Below are 9,103 nucleotides of genomic sequence, written 5' to 3'. Positions count from 1 at the left end.
AACTTGATTAAAACAAGTGATTCACAATAGTAGAATTTGACTTGCATTTGCATAGGCACTTCATTACAAGTGAGACCTTGATCTTGAAAGCAGCCCCATTCAAAGCTAATGGACATGTCTGTTATGTCCATTAGAGATGGGCTCTCAGAGGAGCCGAGGCCTTCTATTTAATAGCACAGACATCACTACGGTGCACCCGAAGGCCCCGTCTTATAACACTTTATCCAGCTGCATGACAATACCAAAAGGAACAAACACTGTCTGGCAATACAGTTGACTTCTAAACCAAAGATAACCCCAAAACATCTTCCATGAGTTTGTTTTGGTTAAACCTAATCCGACTGTTAGTTTTGCCACGCGGGGTCAAACCCGGAGCAAGCCTTGTCACTTCATCTTAGCGACGCGCGATCTGAGGAGCGCACGAGACGTCTTCATGGGGAGACTGAGAGGGGCGATCGCGAAGGACTTGGGTGTTTATTTACAATATGCATCCAATCATGCTTTGTCACAGTTCCATGTTCCCCCCCCCCCCAAACCGCAGAGAGAGACACTCCACAATGGCGGAGATTCCATTTTTTGGCCCTCTTTGCTACACAAACTCATAACGCGGTGCCGCCTTATCAGATCCCGCTTGCAATAACAGATCCACTCGGAGTCAGAGAAGAGCCGCTGTTTAACCCGTTCAGTCCCACGAGGGGACAATTCAGCTCAAACAAGTCAGGAGACATCTGCCAGTCCACGGCGGCAGCTGATGATGTCAACGGGTCGCCCCCCCCCTTCCCCTCCAGATTTCCCCCCAGCACTTTCAATCACTCCTCGTGAGATTACGGCAATAGGATATTACTGTACAAACTATGACCATGTGTCCCCGCTGCCACAAAGCTTAGCAACATATTACAGTTTGTCAAAGCAAGCTATTGCGAGGGAGGGGGGGGATAGATACAGAGGGGAGGAGAGGAGCCGTTGACCTTTGTGTCCTTCATATTTGCCTAGCTTCCCCTCCAGCCCAATCTCAAAGAGCCAAATCATCTGATCCCAAACTAACTGTCAACTGGCGTGTGATGGTGGCAAAGCCAGCAGACATCAATCAATCAGATTTTCTCCTCGTCTATCAGAAGAGGCTTTTTTCTCTCTCTCTCCCCTGTTTTGCCCGGGCTTATCATCTGACCCAGTTGTTATCCTGTTTCTGAAGCTTTAAAAAAAAAAAAAAACTTGATTATGGTCAAATGTATGTCTCGGAAGATTCAGGCACATTCTGGACTGAGCGGGGGAGGGAGAGAAAATATTATCACCACGGAAATGAATGCGGGATGTAATGATCATTCTTTTTGTTTGGTTTTATCATAATGAGGCTCTTAATTCTACACTCGTGGTGGAAATAAGGAGTTTGAGCCAGTTATCTTTGGTTTTCAGGAACGCGTGAGCCCAAGATAAAAATCCAATCTGATATCATAAGACAAAAAGAAAAAAGAAAAGACAAAAAAAAGGCATTTTATTTGGCTACAGCACTTGCTCAATGTCAACAGTTTTTTAGTAATTACCAGATAAGCATTCTCTGGAAGACACAGAGAGAAAATTGGCTGATTCTGAAATAATAGCGGCTGCGTGTCTCTCTCTCTCTCTCTCTCTCTCTCTCTCTCTCTCTCTCTCTCTCTGTCACTTCACACAGCCTGCTTTGAAATAATCAGAAGCAGGAGACGCAGCACGTCACTCCTTTTGTCACTGTCCATATGTATATACTGTATATATACATATATATGTACATACAGTCTGATTTGTCTACTCTACCGTTGGTGTGATCGATCCTCATCATCAGTGCTGCGTTGTGGCTATTCCTGCACAGCGGCGCTCGCTGAGGGCTAATCACACGCGGCCTCCGATCACGTGACGCGTAAGCCGCGCTGTCAACAGCTTTAGCGGCTTTTCGCGACGGCGCGAATCAAAACACGGCCTCTTTTTTTTTTTTTTTTCAAGCATTAACACGTTTCTGAAGTTTGTTTTATATTTTCAGCATATTTGACATAAATTGTTTATCTGTTTACAAAGCTTTGTCATTAGCGATTTTCCGCGGGGCCTTTAAGTTCCGCGCCCGTCCGTCCGTCTGGCGGGAAATGCTGATGTACAAATTGAACTGAAGGGCTTGTTACTTAATCCGCTGTTGCCACCCATCCCTTAACTATGGAGCCGGCTGCATTTCATCCCATTGCAAAGTTCTGCACCCCCCCCCAACACACACACACACACACACAAATACATCCCCAGTAATTCCTGCCAAGCCAGAGATTTACACTGAGCAGCTATTAGGGTGTGCCAGCTATTACCCTGCTCACCAAACCATCCCCTCTTATTATCATCTATTAAGACAACAACAAAAAAACACCATTTCATGTATTTCATTTTTTTTGAATTGCTGAAACAGTTGATGTGGCTGAAGTGGATCTCGAGGCTTGGCCAGTAATTCTACTGTACATTGCAGACGACGTATTGTGACAAAGCCTGTCGACAAACGTGAGTCACATTCCCAAAGAGCCCCTTTCCCTTTTCTCTCGTCCAAGATTCAGTCAAAACCCTAATATCACTTGTGACACGTTCCATGAAAGCGTTCTGATGAGCTGTGGCTAATTCGATTGCAATAAACAAAAAGGGTCTTAATACACGCATAAAAGTTGCAGCGGAAGACTGACAGACTGTGTTCATGGCGAGTCGGCCCCCCCCCACCAGTTCGGTTTTCTCTTCTGGGCTGCAGCGATGTCAAAGCGTCACACACGCGACGAACCCAATATCCATATCCATGATACATCAAAACCCCGGCGCAGCACAAAAATAACCGCAATACCTCGGGAGCGACCTAAGAAATCCCCTTAATTGAGCAATATCTCCATTCCTGATCCATGTGCATCACCGGGGCGAGAAGGGACCGCGCAAGTTAAATGAAAGGAGAATTCATGATGTGTGGCGGCCTCTCTCACTCACCCTGGCTATTTCCCCTCTTGGCAGGGGCCAAATAGAGAATGTTAAATGAGGCAATTGTGTCCCGGAGGCAAAAAGAGGAAGAAAAAAAAGAAAAAGCAGGCAGTGCCCCTGCTCTCTGCTCTAACCCTGAGGAGCATTCTGCAGCACGATGAGGTACATCCTCCCGCCCACAATAGCTCAGACCAGGACTTCACTCTCAAACACAACATCTACTCATTAGTCTACGTCCTCATCAAGCTGGTGTTGACCTTTGAGTCTGAACTTCAGCTGAATCTCAATAAGCCCAGACAAACAGCACAGCTGGGATTATTGTTTTGGAGCCGTGCAAAGTAACTAAGTACATTTACTCAAGCACTGTGCTCGAGCATACGTTTGCTTGCACTAGTATCTAAAATGAATGCCACTTTGAATTTTTTTTTAAATTGCAGATGGAAATATTTCACTTTTCACTCCCCTACATTTATTTGACAGCTGTAGCTACTATATTATGATTTCACACGTGTTCAAAGCGGCATAATAAAGGTGAGAATAAGCCCCGCCAAGACCGACCACAACAGTTTGCAGCAATAAAATGCTTTAAAGATGAATCATTTCCCGTTGAATCTAAACTAATCAATTCAGATCCACACAACTCCTGGTCGGCACCACGGGGCGGCGAGTGCCAGGATGTTCCGCGCCGGGGCCGAGGCCCACAGAAATACCCAGGATGCACAGCGTGGTCGGTTAACATTCTGTGGCGGTGGCTGCACGGATCCCCCCCTGCAGCCGCCGCACCGTCGGCTATACAGACATACTCGGAGGTGACACGTCTGATAATCAAAGCTTTGTCTGGGTCTTAGAAGGACGTACTTGAAGAACAGCGAGACCAGAGGCCCTCTTTGCCTGTAATGGCCTTTGGACATCAATATTTAAATCTTACATCTCTGTTGTGATTAGAATGCTGCCTTTTCTCTGTTGTTGTCTTCTTCTTTTTCTTTCTTTTTTTCACCCCTCTCTCTCCCGAAACAACAAGGTGGGGGTGGAAAAAAAAGAAGAGAGAACGGCTTAAATCGATGATCTTTGAGTCTAAACTAGATTCCCGAGCAGTTTGCCACTCTCAGCAGCAAGATAAGATAAACTCTCTTTGACCTAAGAGATGAAGTTGCCATGACGATCAGGGAGTCCACTTTCTCTATTGATATTTCGCTGATGTAACAACAAATGGAACCAGATCCCGCCCTTGATAATGGTGATTAATTAATACCAATATTGATCCCTACAAGCAAGAGACAAGGCTATTAACTTAAAGCAGGCTGAAAGTCAATTGTTACCCGGGGGCTCAATGGACGTCATTGATATCAAATCTAAATAAACAGAGAGGAGCGCGGTCAGGGAGGGGGAACACAGCCAGCAGAGAGAAACAACCAGCAGGTCTTTGCCTTTGCACATACTTCTGAAATCAACACTTTCAACTGCCCGAATTCGGAAAAACACAACGGCGACAGCTTTGAGCGGCGGGTTATTGGAATAATAGCGGTGGAATTCAGGAAAGAGGAAGATAAAGAGGAAGCGGCGCGAGGATGTGACCTCCACCTCTGCAGCAACCCTGCCCACATTTCACACCGTCGTCCAGGCACACTGCAGGCCACAGCGACGGAGGGAGGGCAGGATCAGGAACCGTCAGCCTGAGCCTGCCAACCACAGCTCATCCAACGCAGCACACACACACGCACACACACACACCCACACACACACACACACACGGCACTGATCTCAACAAAGGAAGCAGCAGCTGCCATACATTCCTCTCCATATAGCTGCTAGAGCCCGTGACATAAGCAGCCACTTTCTCTGCACGAGAAACATTGTACTTTTAGAACACAATAGATACCATTTTTATTTTTTTAACATTACGAGAAGATGACATTCATCTGCATTGTTGTTTGGTGTCAAAAGTGAGGAGGCAATTGGGGATCCTTCAGCTAAGACGAGGCAATGGCACAAGCTGTTATTGGCAGGGAACAGATGTTTGAGGGAAAGTTGGCATTCAGCGACCATTCTTCTTCTGACAGAAATCAACAAGAGAAACACGAGAGGCAAGTCGGCGATTGTCACCCGATGAAAAAGAAACCCCTTAAATATAGAGGGAGGCTGGCATGCAAACATTTTTTTTAAATATATATTTTTTAACACCCCCGAAACATCTGACTGCCGGAGTTGCCAGCGTTCGTTGGGTGAAAACGTGGCAACGCTTGACTTATATATAAAGCATAGTTGTAGTAAAAAAGAAAAAGAAACTAACAGCTCTGACCCCTCTGCTAAAGACGTGCGAGTCGTCCCACACACTGCACAAGCACCCATGTATACACAAGCAAACACACACACACACACACACACACACACATTCAGATACAGGATGTTGGCAGTCAATTCAGTAAACACTCCTCTTATCCCTTACTACTGTAATCTGCCTCTGATAAATGCCCCTCAAAGATAGAAATGTCACCTGATATGGTAAACAGCATGCTGACGTTACATAAAGTGGCCTTATGCTAAGGAGTTGGAGAGATTAACTGGAGAGCGGAGATGGAAAAAAAAATGGTCGCCACGAAAAAAAAACAGACTTCGAGCTCTCGCAGAGAATCTTCTTTGGCTGTCGTTCAGTTCCAAACGCACTAGTTGAGAAAAGCAGGGATCTAATTATACAAACCCAAGGGTTGTACGTCGTACAGTATATTAGATTTAAAGTAACACGGTTGTCAGTGTAAACAGAAGTAAACAGTTACAAATAAACAAACAGTTGGCATCGCATTCCTCAAAAGGCAAAATATATTGGTAGGAAGAATAAGAACATGGAGTAGGAAAAAGCAATATTTACCAAAGCACCACTACTTCCTGTTCCAACTTTATCCACAAGGTATTATGGGTAAGAACAAATAAATAAATAACACAAAACCACAGAAAAGGCATTACTGCAGTGCAGTGGGCCGGCTTTACAGATGTAAGATCGCTATCGCGCGAGTAGATTAGGCGTTGGGGGGACAGTAAGACACAGTGGTCGGCTCGGGGGACTTGTGCTGTGCAAACTTACAGTAGCAGAGCAGCGTTGATGGCGCTGCATTCTGGTTGGACGGCGGCGAGCAAAAAAGAAAAGAAAAAAGGAGGCAACATGAATTCTCAGACGGTCCGTACGGTGGAGACAACAGCAGAGTGGAAAGGCACTAAGTCAGCTTAATAAGCACATTTGACACGAGACGTCCGCCCGTGGCCTCAGAGGGCCGCTCCGGCGTGTACCCATAAACACTGTGCGAGGCACGCTCCCTACATCATCCAGATTCCACCTTTAACGCCGGGGGGAACTTTGGGGGTGGCAATTCTGCAGAAAAATTACTCTGAGGGGTGCTGGTTTCAATTCAGCCTGTTCATATCTTTCCTTCCTATTAAGCATCAAAATGTTCTCCCCCCCCTCCTCCCACAGTGCGAATGGAGGTACGGACGACACCGGCAGCGGGGGAGAAGCAGGAGGGGGGGGGGGGGGGGAAAAAGGGGGGAGGAGGGGGAGTGGGGGGGGGGGGCTTGGTGGAATTCACACATCATATTACCAGCAGCTAATCGCAATCCGCAGAGCATCGGCGATGTTTTCATCATTCCTGTCAAATTCCGGCGACCCGCCTTTTGGAGCGGCTAACAATCCGGGGCAATTTATTGGCATATTGGCACGGGGTGATAAGGCTAAAAACAACAGCAGCTAGCAGCTGGCCCCGGGAGATGGGCTGATAACATTGATATGTGCTCCCACACAAAACACCACCACCGCTATCTCCTCTTCCTATCACACTCTTATTACAATAAAAGTGTGCGGGGCCTTTCTTCTTTCTTTTTCTCTTGGAAAAGCAACGAGGGGAGGGGGGATACAGAAAGGGGGCCAGGAATATATATATATATATATTTATTTATTTATATAAAAAGAAATCAGATGTAACGTTTCACAGAAAGACAACAAGGGGGGAAAATACATAATTTATCACTGTATTATCGGGATATCCAGGCAGCCTAATCAAGGAGCACTGAGTGACTATTTTTTGCCTTATCATCCAAAGTGGTGGAAACGGAGAAGGAATTATCAGCCAGCTGCAGATTGCTGGGCTGGAATTTTAATGGTAATAATCTGGGTTTGTGATGGTATATCTTCCCTGCTTATCTTTCCCATTATCTGGCCTTATCTCCCCAGTCATCGGAGCAAATTAATGGTGCTCTTTCAGCATCGCCTTTTTATCGCCGCTCAGAGAGCACCCAAGGGGAAAGAATAAGCAAAATATTAAAATACTGCATAAATCACAATTTTAGATAACGGCCCAATGTATGCAGGAGGTGTGGGGGGGTGGAGAGGGGGGGACTGCGCCCAACAACCTTTTTGTCCTTTAGAATGACTGTCTGTGCTGACTTTCTGTGCAGTGCCTCCTCTGCTCCTCTCCTCCTTCTTTTTTTTCCTTCCCCCAGAGTTCCCGGGGTAGCAGGGAGGATCTAGGCTCCTCGTGACCTTTTCTGCTTCTAACTAGGGCTTGATTATACCACTGCACACCAGCCTCCATATTAACAAGATCTTTTACACATGACATACTAATTCACACGAGGCCGGGGTCACAAAGACGAAAGCGGCACAGCACACACAAACGTCGCACTTCCCTTTTGCTCGACGACTAAAAAATTTGGGGGGCGCAACGATGGGATTGGTCCAGAGACGAGTTGGGGGGCCTGTCACGTCACGATGTCGTCGCGCTCCTTTGTTGATGAGAAGCGGTAGCGGGTTCGTGGCGGATGCCAGCAATAAACACAAATACGAAAGTCGAAGGTAGTGAAAGCTAAAGGCTGTTTCTGCAACAATCATTATTTTCATTCAAAGTTAAAGGAAACTATCCTGTTCCAGACGCTTTTCAACTGTTTGAGAAATGAACACAATATTTATTTAGGAAAAATATTTTAACAACACCTCTTTTCCCCACAATCTGAAAAAATGTTTAACTGGTTGATTGTAAAATGTTTTTAAAAATACATAAAAATACAGTAATAAAAATGTACAGTACATTTTAAATATTACAAATAAATCCCAATTTTCTTTCCCTAGAGAAGAAACCAGATTGCCTTAAAAAAAAAACTTTTGTTTTATATTCACGAGCCATAAATATGTAAGAGGAGAAACAATAATAATTGTGTGCAAAACAAAACATGACAACACACAAATCTCTAGTGTGATAGAATCTGTGTCACGCAAAAAGTAGGAATAAAAGCACTTGTATACACCAACATGCCCTCATGAATGTATGCATGTGAGCTCTCACACACACACACACACACACAAGCGAGCACACACACCCACACATGGACAAACACACACACACACATACATACAAATGTTGCCCTAGCTCCCCATAATGTCTCGCAGCACAGTATCATGAGTACAAACAAGACAAATCAGTAGAAGTGGTTTGATATTTTGATATTTCGACCCCAAAGTAACCACAGTTTATTCACAGCAGCAGCAGCAGCAGCAGCTAGGAGCAACGGCATACAGTGGACGAACTGAACACACACACACACACACACACACACACAGCGTACACACACTCAGATGTCAGCTGGATCTGAGATTCAAAAGTGTGTTTGGGCTTCTGTATGTGTGGGTGTGAGTGTGTGTGTGGGTGTGTGTACAAATCCCCACGTATTTAAGAATCATCTACAGGCTCTTAAAAATCATTACAATTATCACAAGTTGTATAAAAATATATATATTTAATACTACTAATATCCATCAACGTGAATGTGACACACTTCTGAATGAATTGTACTTTATTCATATTTCTGTGCCTTAAAAACTAATAATGCCGCTCTAAATTCCTATTTTAATTTCCATAAAAATGTGATAATCAATATCAACACTTCCCACAGAGCTATTATGGTCTGCAGTTCAGTTCAAATTCAAAACCAGCCATAACTTGCTACACTCTTTCCACCACCACACCACCAGGTACAGCTGTGGATGCTGACCAATATTTACACCCTGTGTGTGCTTTACTGTGGAGTTTGGAAGAATGGAAAAGAAAAGTGTGTGTGTGTGTGTGTGTGTGTGTGTGTGTGTGTGTGTGTGTGTGTG

The 9,103-nt window shown here is 45.0% G+C and overlaps 1 protein-coding gene across 1 annotated transcript in view; it reads right to left on the bottom strand.

Moving 5' to 3' along the window:
• Positions 1-9,103, bottom strand: part of zfpm2a (zinc finger protein, FOG family member 2a) — a 119,682-nt gene that overhangs the window by 109,405 nt on the left and 1,174 nt on the right. The window lies entirely within an intron of this gene.

This window comes from Anarrhichthys ocellatus, unplaced genomic scaffold, assembly GCF_004355925.1.
Source record: "Anarrhichthys ocellatus isolate YVR2014 unplaced genomic scaffold, GSC_Weel_1.0 scaffold81, whole genome shotgun sequence".
NCBI lineage: Eukaryota > Metazoa > Chordata > Actinopteri > Perciformes > Anarhichadidae > Anarrhichthys > Anarrhichthys ocellatus.
Note: the sequence above shows the minus strand (reverse complement) of the source record. Positions and strands in the feature narration are given on the sequence as shown.